The 15916-nt window shown below is 41.1% G+C and overlaps 1 protein-coding gene and 1 long non-coding RNA gene across 3 annotated transcripts in view; one reads left to right on the plus strand and one right to left on the minus strand.

Moving 5' to 3' along the window:
• The window catches only part of Odad2 (outer dynein arm docking complex subunit 2), a 171752-nt gene that overhangs the window by 7603 nt on the left and 148233 nt on the right, over nt 1-15916 (minus strand). The window lies entirely within an intron of this gene.
• On the plus strand, nt 3645-12217 carry LOC126507886 (uncharacterized). Its single transcript, XR_007593653.1, has 3 exons — nt 3645-3743; nt 6921-7007; nt 12128-12217. It is a non-coding gene; the product is annotated as an uncharacterized lncRNA (long non-coding RNA).

The following is a 15916-nucleotide window of genomic DNA, read 5'->3' on the forward strand; positions in this document are numbered from 1 at the left end:
AAAACAAAGTAGACAGTGCCTAAAGACAAAGACAATGCCTGTTGCTATCCTTTGTCTCTCTCTCTCTAAAAATCAGAGTTAACGAGGAAAAACATGGTGCATGTGGTGGGCTGTGCTTCCTTAAATTTACCTTGCATGTCTCTCTGGCACCAGATCTATAGGTGACCTAATGTTTGCATAATGTGAATGGTTTTATTAGTTACCACGTTGCTATGTGCCAGGCACACCGTGACTTTACCAATAAAAATAGCCTGCACTGTTCATTTTACTAAGCTAGGAACATTCTCAAACAAGAGCATAGAGTGGCAAGTTCAGAATTTTCTCTGTACTAAGGATATGAACATCCTGGTATTTGAGAGAGGGCTGCATCCTAACCACTAGGCCACTCGGCAGTGCCCTGATTGATATCTAAGAGGTGCTCGAAGGATCCGTTTGGTTTAGCTGTACAGTCTGAATCCACTGTTTTCCTGGAACCTAATTGTACTCTATTGTCAGTGGTAACATGTCTTGCTGTGTGAGACATGCTGGCTGGGCCCAGACTGTTTTACAGACTGAGCAAGGACCTGTTCTTCCCACAAGCTTCCATGTGAACAATGTGGACCCATGTACATGCCTTGGTTTGGAATCAGTCTCTGGCCTATGTTTTCATTTTTCTAAGAGCTTCACAAACAAACCCTCTTGGGAGGAATGCTTTAAAGTTAGGATAAGTAGCCACAAGCCAGCAACTTTGCCCTGGATTTGGTGAGCCAACCGTTAACAAAGAGCAGTGCCTGTTCTCACATCACGAGGCCAGAGCGCCAGGAGAAGGCAGTTTACAATCTTTCGTGATAATTATACTTAAAAAGCAGGGGTTTCCCTTGGAGAGCAGATGCAAATTGGGCATGAGTGAACATGGAGTCCGTATAGCTCTTTTTGCTATATGTATTTTTGATCTACCGACTTTTTCCAACTATAAAGGCATTTTTAATATTATGAGGGGGGAAAAACACCTCGGGTTTCACTTTTTGAAGTGTTTGTTCCTTTCAAAAGCTTTGCTCTTTTTAATCATGCCCTCCCCCAAACACACCCAAGGACTTTACATTTATGGGGAGTTTCATATATACACCGAAAGAAAAGCAGCCTCTTTGCTTTAAAACTTAATTGCACAGAGCACTTTTAAACATCATTCAAACACATAACGTTTTACAGCTTGGCCTGAACAAGGACATGGGAGGGCACAATGGGTGGCTTGTGGATTGGCGTGGAGGACTGCGAACACTTCCTTCAGTGCAGAAGGCTTTGATCTTGAGGCTGTGCCCTGAGTATACAACTGTGACCTGTGGCTCACATCTCTTGAAAGGTGAGACTTCGGTAGCTTGGGAACCAACCAGTGCCTGCATCCAATTTTACTTTCGTATTTAACAGTTCATGGCTTTATGCTGCATTTCAGTTGTATGAAACATATGGACTCATTTGAGTGATAACGCACTTTCTTGTAGTGTTACTCCACATTGTTTGGATGAGGAGAATCTGGAAAAAAAAGGGGGGGTTTAATTACAGCTGGGTGAGATCCAAAGTACCTGTGTATACACACGGCACAGGATTTTCCAGCAGGATCCCGAGTGTCCAGAGCTGATTTGACTCTTTTTCTGTTGAGGACATGGCACATTAATGACCACCTCTGCTTGCAAAGTGGCTATTCATCCAGCCTGGGCTTAGCTGCTGTTTCAGCCAAAGCTCCACCACAGTCAGACTCTGAGCCTGGCTAATTCAATTCAGATGACACTGTACCCGAACTAGGGTCTTCACGAGACATTGTTCTGTTGCAGGCTGGGACAGAAATGGAAATGTTGCTTCTGTTTGGCTGTTGTAGAGAGGATTGTGGACCCTGCTCTTCCCTGGCGTCTGTTTTTCCACAGCTGACAAAGGAGCACGCCATGTACTATGGATTGAATGTCTGCTCCAAAACTCGTGTTGAAAAGTAATCCTTATGGTGAGGCATTAAAAGGGTAGAAATTTAATCCATGGTATTTAGAGGCAGGAGGTAATTAAGGTTAAATGAGGCCATACGGGTGTGGCCCTAATCCAATGGGACTGTGGCTTTATGAGTAGAGGAGTGACCTGAGTTAAGGGTCTTTGTCTTACCATGTGATGTCCTCTTTGCCTTGGGGCTCTGCTGACAGTCCTCACCAGCAAGACCAGCTTCACCAAATTCTGTTTCCCAATATGGAATTTTCCAACCTTCATAATTATTCTTTATAAGTTACTCTGTCTGTGATGTTTTATTATAGTAACAGAAAGTAGACTAAGTATATGTTTATGTGACCTGAGATGTACATTTACAAGTTGAAAGTAAATGCCACTTTTGTTGAACTGGTGTCCTTCCTCTTCAGCCATCTGCTCACATTTGAGTAAGTTTGCTTTGGGGATTTTCCTCCCTAATTTTGGGGTAAGGGAGAGCGAATGTTATGTAGTTATTTCCTTCAGTTGAAATCCTCTCTCCTAGAGAGAGAAAGGGGCTCATGACTCAGGAAGCTCAATCAAACTACAAAGCTTAGAAAGTGCAGAAAGCTGTGAGAGTCATAAACATCCCCCTCAAGTCTGGACCTGCCGTGGAGGGTGCTGCAAGTCTTGCTGAGCCCCAGAGGTGCAGCTTTCATGAGTCGTCATCCAGGTTGGATGACCCTTCTGAGGAGGCAGCTGCTGTTTAGCCTACCAAGCTCTTATAAAGAGCCCCAGTTAATCCATTGTCTCACACTGGACTTTAATGGAATCATTTCTCTGATTGGACATCCATGTCTTCTCTGGGGTAAATATGTTTCCCTGGGGAAAGTCACACAGCAGTTGGGGTTGAGAAAAGATCTATGCACCCCAGACTGGTCTTGAAACTGAAAACCTCCTGCCACAGCCTCTCCAGTGCTGGAATTACAGCTGTCCTCCAACATGCCTGGCACTACACTGCTTTGTTCAGGTGTCTCAGCAGAAAGCCTTTGTGTCCAGACACTAAGACGTGAGGTCAACCTGCTGGATCTGTATAGCAAGGAGTAGAACTGGGATCCATACAAGAAACAGTGACCTTGTAGGAACGCTACGGATGGGGAATGGTTTGATTGCTACTTGGGTGAGGATAAAGCAACTCCGCTCCATGCTGCGCAGTAGAGAAAGAGGTTTTGGCAGCCTATATGTACTCCATTTGTGTTGGCATTTGAAATACCTTCAAGTTTCTCCTCAAATTGTCTTTGTGTTGTGTAAAGTATGGCTGTACAGATATCTTCTTGACTAAAAATATAAAGGAAAGATAGGATAAGTTATTTAGAATTGCATTCTATTGGACAGATCAAATTCCAGTGACATAGACTCTTGGTGGAAATGGTCCCATAGCCGATGTAATGCTTGTCTGAGTTGATGCTGGCTCTGTTGTCTCAGTTTGAAGGCTGGCTTTAAGTTCTTCTAACTGTGCATGGCCTGGGGCTGCTCTCTAAGACTCATTGTGCTACCAGTAAGATTAGAATCTGCCAGGTACTTTCCTGATAGGATGTGGGGATTAAATCCAACACTGAGCACTAAGTGCTGTATCATGAACTCACAAATGCAATTCTAAATAATTTTATCCTGTCTTCCCAGTGTGGCTGTTTTCTGAAGCTGGAAGATGTGAAGCAAAAAGACTAACACTTTGCAGAGTTTGATAGTACTTAACTATAGCCCTAGCACTCCAGAGACTGAAGTAAGAGGACCACGAATTCAAGGCCAGCCTGGTCCATAAGGTAAAACCCTGTCTCAAAAAACTAAAACAGAAAAACTAAAACAGTGATTAGAATTCTTTGCCAGGGATCTATTTTCTTTTTCCAACTAAGAAATGTAAGTCTAATTATATTGAAAATTAAGACAATAATGTCCTGTAAAGTAATTACAAGTTGAAATGCCAAACTTAGCAATCTTTATATTGATAAAAATAGACTATTAAATTCTTATTCAAGTGAGTTTCCTCTAAGTTGGTCCCTAATCCCAAGGATGTTTCATTGGTGAACAGAGGCGTGAAGTACACAGTAGTAATGAACTGATCTCTCTGAGATGGGAAACAGGAGTTTAAACAATAGGTAAGTGTTAGGATTTTAAATACAGGCAACACTTGGTATTTTCTTGTTTCAATGTCAATTCCATTGCTGTGAAGTTGTTTTTTGTTCTTTTGGTTTGACTGTAATGTCACTGTCTCAATTGGATGTTATAGAATCATTCTTTTTTCTTTGTACCTGTGTTCTAAATGTCATTATCATATTGGACTTTTATTGCTAGGGCAAAATGCCAGCACCACAATGTAAAGAAAATGATTTTTGGTCCATAGTCTTTGGCTCTGTTGCTTCTGGACCATGGTCAAGGCTGATCATTATGGTGAAGGAAGCATAGGACAGACATGTCATAACTTATGGTAGATAGGAGGAAGACAGACTAAAGGTTTGAATGAGACACAATACCCAAGAACATATTCCCAGTGACCTTCTTCCTCTAGATGTGCCGCCTCCCAAAGTTCTCCAGGATTTCCCGAGTCCCTGCCCATCTCAGTCTCTGCGGTACACTGACACTGGCTCCTTTGCTCTCTGCACTTGTTCCGTGTTCCTTTCCTTTCCTGCTTACGCCTTCATAATTTTGCTGTACTTTTGGGAGACAGCTTCTTAAACTTTACTCTTCAGCTCTGATTATTTTTTTGTGTCCTGAATATTTTTTTTTTTTTAGCAAAAACAGAAGCTTTTTCTAGCTTCATAGAGACAATGGCTTTTGCTCACACTAAGGATGCTAACAACTGAACTGTCTCTTCCCTCTCTCATGCTCTGCTTATTTCCATCCACTTCAGTCTCTGTCATATTCACTGCATGACTGCAACTCTGAGCTGATATTTGGGCTGGTTGGCATTCTGCTCTGCTCCAGAGTGATCTAGGGTTCTGGAGCTTCTCATTTGTGTTCTTCAGGTAGTCGTTAACTTGATGGTAGTTGGAATGCAGCTTTTACTTGGTAGCCGATTCATGACTGCTGGCTGGAGATTCATCTTCCCCTTCCACAGGCGTGGGATGTCTTAGTTTCCACACGTAGCACACAATCCCTACTGCCAGTATTGCTGTTTTCCTCTCTCTAGTCAGCTGCTGATTGGGGTAGGGTTATAACTCAGCCCACACCCTCTGTCCTCCTGGAAACACCAAGCACTGTTAGTTCCTATGTGCTCCTAGGCTGTACACTGCTTCTACTGCCCGCTGTTGATTGGTTTGTTTTGATTCCTTGGGTCTGCTAGACAGTGGCCACTCAGCAATCTGAACATCAGCTCAGTGTGTTAGTTTCTCTGTTCCCATTGTTCTTGTTTCTGTCGCAGCCCTCCGGTTCAGCCTTCCCTATTGGTCCAGATCTTTGTTTTGCTTCAGCTTTATTTGTTAGGTTCCTTGTATCTAACACTTATAGACTTCAGCAGAAATTCTGATTAGATTCAGGAAGTTAATTTACTCCTTTATGTAGAATGTCCCACAGGTTTCCACAGACACAAAGGAACATGTCCCGATGCTACTACAGGTATACTGGCCACATTGCACTTGGGTTAGACATTGAATGTCTTTGTGGTTTTCTGTGTCCTTTTTAAGATCAATCCCATGAGACTATTTAAATATGTGTGAGATGGTGTGTGTGTGTGTGTATGAAACATCATTGTGTTTAAAAAAGCTTCAAAGTTTAAGCTTCCAGTATTAAACCCAATTTTTAGATACTTCTTTGACTACTTGACATGTCTACTAAGATACAAAAAAAAAGGCACCTCCAATTTCACATAGACGAGACTAAAGCCTCTACCCTTCTACACAAACTCTGACATCCCATGGCTTCCTTATCTGCACTGAAGCCAATTCATTTCCCCAGTTGTTTGAACTGGAAATTGTGGAATATCTTTGACTCCTCTCTTTATGTTATAGCCTTTACTTAAGCTATGAACAAAACCTGTTGGGTCTACTTTGAAAGCATACCCCAAGTCTGACCTCTTCTCACGAGCTCCACGGGTGTGGTCTGAGCTATGATACCCTCTTGCCTAAACATGTTGATTAGGCCAAGCCTTAGCATGCAAAGAAGACCATGCAAAGAAGACCATGTTGATTAGGCCAAGCCTTAGCATGCAAAGAAGACCATGCGCTAATTTCAGAGGTACACCTCAGAATGCGGGGGGGGGGGGCTTTCCTCCTTTCAAGCACAGAAGGCAGAATAATAAAAGAGACTCTGAAATGAATGCCTGCCTTAAGAATGGTGACAGGCTCACTGGGTGCATTAACCACACTCATCAGGCTTCGAGCCCAGTAGCAGATGTCCAATACAAAACAAATTCAATTTTGTAGACTTTTTGTCTCATTGCTTTCATAGGGAATTTTTGTCTTATTGGTCTATTGTTTATGTAATATGGTTTCTGATTTTGTGTTTTTGTACATTTTTTGTCTATGGTGTATGTGTGTGTTTCTTTTTTAATTCTGGGGTGTTCTTTTATTTGCCTTTTATTTTCTGGAGAGAGAGAAAAAAAAGGCATGGAGTTGGTTGGTGGGGAGATGAGGAGGATCTTGGGAGGAGTTGGGGGAGAGGAAACCATGATCAGAATATATGGTATAGGAGGTTTTTTTTTTTTTCAGAAAGAAAGAAAAAGAATGGTGAAAGGACTTTCAGAGAATTACACAACTAATACTCATCCTGGAAGTTGTTGCCTTTTTGTTTGTTTGTTCATTTGGTTGGTTGGTTGTTTTTTGAGGCAAGATCTTATTATACATCCCAGGTTTGCCTTGAATTCACGATCCTCCTGCCTTAGCTTTCTGAGTTCCAAGATTACAGTTAATGTGCCATTGTTCCTGCTATTGAGTTTGCTACTATATATATATATATATATATATATATTCCTTTTATTTATTCATTTTGACTTTGCACACTTCCAGCTAGTTTCAATGTCAACTTGATGCAAGCTGGAGTCATCAGAGAGGAGAGGAGAGAGCCTCAAATAAGAAAATTACTCCAAGCTGTAGGTAAGCCTGTGGAGCATTTTCCTAATTAGTGATTGATGTGGGAGGGCTCAGACCATTGCAGGTGGTATTGCCCCTGGGCTGGTGGTCCTGGGTTCTAAAGGAAAGCAGGCTGACAAGCCATGTGAGCAATCAAGTAGGTAATACCCTTCTATGGTCTCTGCATCAGCTCCTGCCTCGAGGTTCCAGCCCTGCTTGAGATACTGTCCTGACTTCCTTCAGCAATAGACTAGAATGTGGAAAGAAACACTTTCATTCCCAGCTTGCTTGTAGCCGTGGTGTTTTATCATAGCAATAGTAACCCCAAGACATACACAATAACCTTATAAGGATGTTTCTGTTCTGATTTGTTTGTTGTTTTCATGGTGGGAATTAGTCATGCGAGCAAGTGGAGTTCCAAACCTTACATAGAAAACCCTAAAGACTCAAACCACTCAGTAAAAGTTGCAGGAGATAAAAGCTACCTTCTGAAAATGAGTAACATGAACAACTAACAATCACAGAAGATCCAACAAATAGCCAACTTTTTTTTAAAAAATATTTATTTATTTACTATGTATACAATATTCTGTCTGCGTGTATGCCTGCAGGCCTCATTACAGATGGTTGTGAGCCACCATGTGGTTGCTGGGAATTGAACTCAGGACCTTTAGAAGAGCAGGCAATGCTCTTAACCACTGAGCCATCTCTCCAGCCCCCAAATAGCCAACTTTTAAGAGTTACAAATGTAAGTACTGAACCTGTAAAACTACTGGAAAAAAGCATGGGGACACTGACATTGGTCTGTGGTTTTTATTTCAGTTTATTTTGGTTTCTTTGTTGCTTTGTTTATTAAACAAACTCAGAAGCTCAGGCAAGCAAAGCTGAAGTGGGCAGATGGGATTTCCTCAACACCAGAAGTTTCTGTATGAATAACCAAGGAAGCAGTCCATGAAAAAGACAGACAGCTACACATTGAGAGATAGTACTTCTGAATAATGTGTCTGACAAAGGGTTAATAATAAAAATGTATGAGAGACTCAAATCAGTAAATCAATAGACGATCCAATGTAAAAATAGACAAAATAAGAGTAAATCTTTTTAGACAAAATAAGAGTAAACCTTTTCAAAAGGAGAGGGAAATGAAAAAGTTCCAAAGTCATCAGAGAAATGCAAGCAAGCATCCCAAGGATGCAACATTTTACCTCTGCCAGAATGCCTGCAGGCAGAGATGACAGACCGCTCTGAAGGAGGGAGTGAAGGGGAGCCCTTCTGTTATCGAAAGGAATAGGAAGGTACCCCCTAATTAGAAATAGAACTGGCTGGTTTTCAAGCGACCTCACTTCCAGGCACATGTCCAAAGGTAACAGAATCAAAGGGAGACTCCCAGACCCATGGAAGTTTGTTCACAGGAGTAAATACATAGAACCACCTTAAGTGTCTATCAGAGGACAAACTGGCAAAGGCAGGAGGCACATACGAAGGAATACTATTCGGCCTTTAAGATAAGGGAGTCCTGAAATTTATGTCACTATGGATGGATCAGGAAAATATCATGTTAAGTGAAAAAAACAGACACAGATAGTCAAGTGCAGGATTCCATTTGTATGTGGAGTATAAAATAAGTCAATACACAGAGGCAGAGAGAGTTGTGATCCTCAAAGACTGGTGGGTGAGTGTGGGATACAGAAAACAATATACTGAACAAAATGACCAAAGTTCTAGTTAGGCAGAAGGGAAAATTAGTGATCAAACAGCCCAGAGACTACAGTTAATGTCTATTCAAAATATCTTAGTATACTTAGCTATATTGTAGTTAATAAAATGTAGTTAAGTAGATTTAATTATAAAAAATAATATGGAAGCTGGACGTGGTGTCACACTACTTTAATCTCAGCACTCAGGAGACAGAGGCAGGTGGATTTCTGTAAATTCCAGGCCAGACTGGTCTACAGAGTGAGTTCCAGGGCTGTCATAGCAACACAAAGAAACCCTGTCTTGAAAAATAAATTTTAAAAAACACTATTAAATAATAATAATAATACAGATTTGACGGTATCTTAGTTTCTGTTCTATTGCTGTGAAGAGATATCATGATCAAAGCTACTTGAAAAATAAAGCATTTACCTGGGGCCTCATTACAGTTTCAGAGGGTCAGTTCATGGTCATTATGATGCAGAGCATGGCAGAAGCTGAGAGCTACATTCTGATGCCCGGACAAGAGGCAGAGAGCTAACCGGGAAGGCTAGATCTCCTTATTCTTTCCAAATAGTTCCACTAACTAGGGATCAAGCGTACAAATATATGACCTCATGGCGGCCATTTGTATTTAAGCTACCACAACTGGTTAGTCAGTTTTCAACATTTCTACAATATGTGTATATGCGTGTGTGTCAAAACTTACGTTATACCTCACAAACATAGATAATAAATTATTTTCTCAATTAAATAGTTTTTTTGAAGTTCTAACAAATGGACTAGCTAGGAAGAAGTGAGACCTGGGAAAGTAAAGTACCATTCAAGAGGCAGTAATTGGACCCAAAGGCCATGGAATGTGTCATTAAGGAAGCACAACAATTTAAGGGAAGAATAGAGTCAACATTATGTCATCCTTGCAGAGGTTAAGGGACTTGGAAAAAGTCCCTGTGATCTGGACATTTGGAAATGTTAGATAACATTGACAGAGCAGTCTGAATTTTGGAAGTGAAAGCCAGATCATGGTTGGCTGAGTGCTCTTCGTAGGTGTCAATTCTTTGATATTGTGGGCTCCATAGTGGATGCGGGGGCATGCTAGCACATTAGGAAATGAGTGACGATGTAGAGGCAGGGCTGTAGCTCTGTTAGACAGCCTGCATGCAGCATCAGTAGGCCCTGGGGTTAATCCCCAGTGCCTAACCCTCCTGAGCAAACAAGACAGGGTTTGCAGCAGACAGGAGGAATGGCAGTATATGATCTCCGTTTTAGGAAACCGGGATCCAGGCACCGAGAATGGACCTTGAAAAAATATTCAAAAAGTGGGAGTAAATGGTCTCTGTAAGTCAGCCACAGATAAGTTTGCAGCCGAGAGACAGCAAGCTAGGGTATTGTCTGCCTATAGCTTTGCCTACTTAAAAAGCATTAAAACCTGGGAATAACATCTTGACTCAACTCAGGCAAAGATTTACAGCTGCAAATTTAACATAGAATTATTTTGAAGGTAACAGGATAAATTCTTTGTTTGTTACACAATAATTACCTTACTTCAGGAATTTTTGCACCAAGGGATTCTGTGTGTTTACAACACTGCTCTAAGAATTTACAAAAATTAAATATAAAACTGTAAAGTTAATTCCCAACTATCTAGGAAAATTCGAAGGTGTCTCTCATTGTGCACATATGAAAGGGGATACCATCTCCCACAAAGGACTCTATGTGACAATCAGTCTGATTTTTAATGTGACATTTGCTTTATTTATCTCTAAAACATCTTAACATGTTATTAAAAGAAAATCAAAACCAGTGAGAGTCCCTCCCACTGGGGTAGAAGTAGGAGAGATACTCTTTGGAAGAAACAAAGTCAAAGAACTGAAGAAGAGGCAAAATGTTTTAGTTAAACCACTTTCCTATTCTTATTTGGATCTAATTTTGGTTTTCAGAAGCAGATTAATATGGAAAAAAGTAAAACATAAAGTTGGAAAAACACAACTTTTCTTCATCAGCATCACACAACTGACTTGCGCTTTCTATTGGAACAAAGCTCAGCTGGGCGCTGGTGGTGCACACCTATAGCCCTAGTGCTTGGGAGGCAGAGGTGGGCTTATCTTTGGGAGTTCAAGGCCAGCCTGGTCTACAGAGCTAATGCCAGGACAGGCTCCAAAGTTTTGAGACAGAGAAACCCTGTCTGAAAAAACCTGGCTGCAACCGCTGGTGTTCCTTCCTGCAACTCAGCCTTGGGAGATAATGCTCTGACTCAGTGCTGAACTCCCAGGTGACGGCTCCATGATTCCACTCAGCAAGGCCTCTGGGCTTTTGTACACCCCAACTTTTGGTACACACACACACACACACACACACACACGCACACACACACACACACACACAGAGAGAGATAGATAGATAGATAGATAGATAGATAGAGAGAGAGAGAGAGAGAGAGAGAGAGCATACACCTACCTATTTTGCATGATATGTGAAGTCTAGGGTTCTAGAACTTCCTTAGAGCTCACCATTCTATGCCTCTAGACATGGTGGTGCATCATTAAATCCTAAATCTTTGCATCCTGTGGGGCTAAGTCAACTATAACGTCTAACCTCTGCATCTCTAGCAAACTGTGAGAAAATAGTTTAAAAACTATTCTTCTGGATCTTCTTTCTAATTGCAATTTATAATCATTTTTCAATATCCTTGAATCATTTTTCTCTGATGTACAGTGGATATTACCAGCTATTCTTTTACCTGGGCTTAATGGCTCCTTGTCTCTCTGGCTTGATATTTATCACAGTTATTTGAAATACACAAGTGTAATATCATGGTGCATGCTCTGTTTCAAATTCCTATAAATTATCCAATGAGAATAATTTCAAGGCTGACCCTGCAGGGTGCTTCCTCAACTGTGTCCTCATGCTGACACATGCTATCACTTGTCCTCTGTCTCATAGTCTGGTTCCTAACCACATACAGCTCAGTTTCTCTTCCCCTCATAAAGACATACATCTATCCCCACCTAAAACTTTTTTTCTAAATAATTGTGGCATATTTTCTAAATAGTCCTTTTCCCCTGTGTGTAGTGTTTTGATTTTTTGTCTATAGAAAAGTGTACATTGTGAAATACAAGTGATTGCAGGCTGTAGGGATAAGTCCCACCCCTTAGGGGGCATGTTCGCCTCAGGCTAAAGTTTGCCTATAAATTTGGCGAGTGCTTCTGCTTTCCTGGTCTCTGCAGGAACTGTGGTTCTGTAAGTCTATTCCTCCATTAAAGCTGTCTATATTTTGACAATCTGTCTGCATTCGCTTACGCTGTTACATTTTGGCATCCAACGTCAGGCTATTTTGCCCCCCACTCAAGCGCATAGCCTGCTAGCTAACACAGCACGCTCCTGGGTGTCGTTTTCTTAGTTCATGACTCGGGCCCCAGTACTGAGTCCGAGATACACTTGGTTTTCAGGCCCATAATATCCAGAGAGGCAGGCGGATCTCTGTGAGTTCGAGGCCAGCCAGGCTGTGGTGGCGCACGCCTTTAATCCCAACACTCAGGAGGCAGAGACAGGAGGATCTCTGTGAGTTTGAGGCCAACCTGGTCTACAAGAGGTGGTTCCAAGACAGGCTCTAAAACCACAGAGACCACCACCCGCAGGAACCAGTCGTTGCAGGTAAAAAAAAATTCTTTTATAATTAAAATGTCTGAACAAGTTACCATTCAAGAATTTAACAGTTTTTTTCATTGTACCATGTGGGAGATTTACAAGAGGTGTCTATCACCCCACCTCTATGGATCTTTCTGGGATTCGTAATTTTCCTTGGCACTATATGATTTGATAATAGAAATATGATAAAGTCTTTACGAGCAGAGGTTGCACGCTTAAAAACAATTGAGAATGACAACAATCTTCTTCAGAATCAGTTTGAAGTGCTCCAGGAAGAGAACAGATCTTTGTTTAACATGACTCGATCAACTGAGGAAAATTTAAAAAAGGTACAGACTGATATTAAGGAGAAATTCATTACTATGGAAGAGGGAACAGCTGATTTGGATCGTAAGCTCCAGTCCCTTTCTGTAGGAACTGAAACATTAGTGGCTGATATTAAGGAGAAACTCATTACTATGGAAGAGGGAACAGCTGATTTGGGTTGTAAGCTTCAGTCCCTTTCTGTAGGAACTGAAATAGTAACTGAGAGAATCAAAACTGCTGAATGTGACTATCGGATTTTGTCTAAAGCTTATGACAGATTGGCAGAAAGATTGTCAATACAAGAAGGCACGGTTTATGCCATAAAAATTATGTCCAAAGATGAGAACTTATCTCTAATGGACAAACTTCATACTTTAGAATCCTCAATGAAGGCTTTGGAACATAATTCTGGACAGGAGATACAGACATTGCAGAAGGCAATGGTGAATAGAATTGAAAAGATTGAGGAATTTCTAAATTCTGATGAAGAAGAACAAACGGTAGAAAGGCAAATTTTAACTACATCTGTGGGTAAATCCCTCCGGGACAATTTCCACAAATCTCTACCTACAGCTCTACCTGCCTTTCCAGTAATAACAACAGAGAAGGTGATTGGTTCCAGAAACCCTAGGGTCATTAAGGAAGATACATGGGAGCATGTCCGTATGAATGATCTCAAAGAAATTAAACAGGCTGTCATGACTTTCGGGATGCATTCCTCTTTTGTTAAAGAGATGCTAAAGTCTTGGGCATCCACAAGCAGAGCTACGCCATTGGACTGGCTCCAGCTGAGCTCTGCAGTCCTTGAGAGTGGGCCGCACTTAAAATGGAAATGCTTGTTCAGGCAAGAGGCTAGACTTTTAGAACAGCAAGAAAAGGCGAAGGGAAGTGACATCTCCCTAGATAAAATTCTAGGTGAAGGACGCTTTTCTGACCCTCAGGAACAAGCTAATTTGGACGAAAACACACTCTCCATATGCACTACAGCAGCCTTAAGGGCTTGGGACAGGGTACAAGACCCAGGACAGAGAATGGAATCATTTGTCACAATTAAACAAGGTCTGAGAGAACCTTTTAGTGATTTTTTACAAAGACTTACTAAGGCTGTGCAAATAGGGATACCTGACCCTGACGCAAGACGTATAATGATTGAGTCTTTGGCTTATGAAAATGCAAATGTGGAATGCAAAAAGATTTTGGGGCCTTTAAGGTTCAGATCAGCACCCTTGGAAGAATGGGTCTTGCATACACTGGATGTTGATACATTTGATTATGGCACTGAAGCATGGGTAGAAGAAGCAATTTCCAATGGTAAAAGGAGACACCAGAATACCAAATGTTTTAATTGTGGCAAAATGGGTCATATGAAAAGGAATTGTAAACAACGGATCTTCAGAAATAATAATAATGCATCTTCTAGAAATAACAGAAATAGGAGGACTCAGCCTTCAGGTTTATGTAGAAGATGTGGAAAAGGTAGACATTGGACGAATGAATGCAGGTCTACAAGAGATAGACAAGGCAACCTGATACAGACGGGAAACGTGAGAGGGGGGGCCTCACAGGCCCCCATGGCAAACATGGTTCAGTCATTTCCAGTTTCTGCAGAGAACGTGCCTCGTCAGGACAATTAGGAAACCTCATGCCTACTGTTACAAACGATAATGAGCAGAAAGATGAGTTACGTGTGTTTTGGCAAACTTCTATAAATGATCAAAGACCTAAGCTGAGAGTGTGTGTAAATGGCATTTTTATTACTGGCCTGCTGGACACAGGTGCTGATGTAAGTATCATTACCCCAGAATCTTGGCATCCGTATTGGCCTCTTCAGAATGTAAATGTTCAGCTCCTGGGAATTGGAACCCTATCTCGAGTAAGACAGAGCACAAGATGGGTTGAATGTATAGGGCCTGAGGGACAAATAGGAAAATTAAGGCCATATGTAGCCAATATTGCAATGAATTTATGGGGTCGTGACCTATTACAACAATGGAATACCCAAATTAACATTCCTGCTACTTCTAGAGCCTATATTTCTGAGAATAATATTAAAAGATATTACAAACGGAGAAAACCGGCCATTCGGGCCATACAAGAACAAGTAATTGAAGCCCCTTCAGAGATACCAACAGCCTTGCCTCTAAAATGGTTGACTGAGAAACCAATATGGACAAAGCAATGGCCTCTAGCTGAGGAAAAGTTACAGGCTTTAGAACAGCTGGTACAAGAGCAATTAGATGCTGGACATATAGAAGAATCTACCAGCCCTTGGAATTCTCCTGTATTTGTGGTTAAGAAAAAATCAGGTAAATGGAGAATGGTGACAGATCTCAGAGCTATCAACAAGGTTATTCAACCTATGGGTCCTCTGCAATCTGGAATCCCTTTGCCCTCTTTATTACCAAAAGGATGGCCTCTTATAGTTATTGATTTAAAGGATTGTTTTTTCACCATACCTTTACAAAAAGAAGATAGAGAAAAATTTGCCTTCACGGTGCCTACTTACAACAATTCTCAACCTTCCAAGAGGTACCACTGGGCCGTCCTCCCCCAGGGTATGTTAAATAGCCCCTCCTTGTGCCAATATTTTGTGAACCAACCATTGCAAATAATACGCAAGAAATTTCCCAAATCTATAATATACCACTACATGGACGACATCTTGTTATCCGATTCAAACATGGATACCTTGAACAGACTGTTTGAAGAAATAAAGATACTTTTACCTAAATGGGGATTGCAAATTGCTCCTGAGAAGATACAGAAGGGAGATTCTGTTAATTATTTAGGTTATAAAATAGGTTTGCAAAAAATTAAGACACAAAAGGCACAAATTAGGAGAGATCGCTTACGGACTCTTAATGACTTTCAAAGACTGTTAGGAGACATTTCCAGTCTACGACCAGCTGTTGGGATAACACCTGATCTAATAATTCATTTGAACAAAACCTTGGAAGGTGATAAAGACTTAAACAGTCCCAGAGAATTAACAGCTGAAGCAGAAAAGGAACTGACAATAATTGAGGAAAAATTACAACAGGCACATGTGGACAGGGTGAATCCAGAGCTCGATTGTATTCTCGTCATATTACCATCCAAAATTTCTCCTACAGGAATTTTAATGCAGAGAGATGATATTATCTTGGAATGGATCTTTTTACCACATAAACCAAGTAAAAAACTGAAAACTTATGTGGAAAAAGTCGCCGAGTTAATTATAAAAGGAAAGCTGAGACTTCGTCAATTAGCAGGCATAGACCCAGCAGAAATTATAGTGCCTTTCA

Source organism: Alexandromys fortis, unplaced genomic scaffold (genome assembly GCF_014885135.2).
Source record: "Alexandromys fortis isolate MF-2015 unplaced genomic scaffold, M_Fortis_MF-2015_v1.1 scaffold_54, whole genome shotgun sequence".
Classification (NCBI taxonomy): domain Eukaryota; kingdom Metazoa; phylum Chordata; class Mammalia; order Rodentia; family Cricetidae; genus Alexandromys; species Alexandromys fortis.